The following is a 361-nucleotide window of genomic DNA, read 5'->3' as shown; positions in this document are numbered from 1 at the left end:
TAATATTAGCAATATTTTTTTCTTACCACAGCCATACTAAAAAAATAGGTGTTGTATAAATAACAAATCAGTATTTATACATCAACTATACTATAGTCAATATTAATTTACCAATTAGCAATACTCATCAACAATGCTTTTATTGTCAATTCAGCTATACCATTTTTTAGAGTGCATGTATCCCCCTCCAATACCGAATCTAGAAATTTCGCCACTCTCTCCGCAAGAATATATTTGAAAGGTGCCTCTCTATATTCAATACTTCATTAATAGTACATTTTAATTAAGTTTTTCTAGTGTTCTATTTGCTACTTAACGGAGATTCAAATACTCACGTTTTACAAGAAATCCTTCCCCCCTC

The sequence above is a fragment of the Thermobia domestica genome, chromosome 5 (assembly GCF_964235325.1).
Source record: "Thermobia domestica chromosome 5, izTheDome1.hap1.1, whole genome shotgun sequence".
NCBI classification, from domain to species: Eukaryota; Metazoa; Arthropoda; class Insecta; order Zygentoma; family Lepismatidae; genus Thermobia; species Thermobia domestica.
This window is presented reverse-complemented; position numbering follows the sequence as displayed.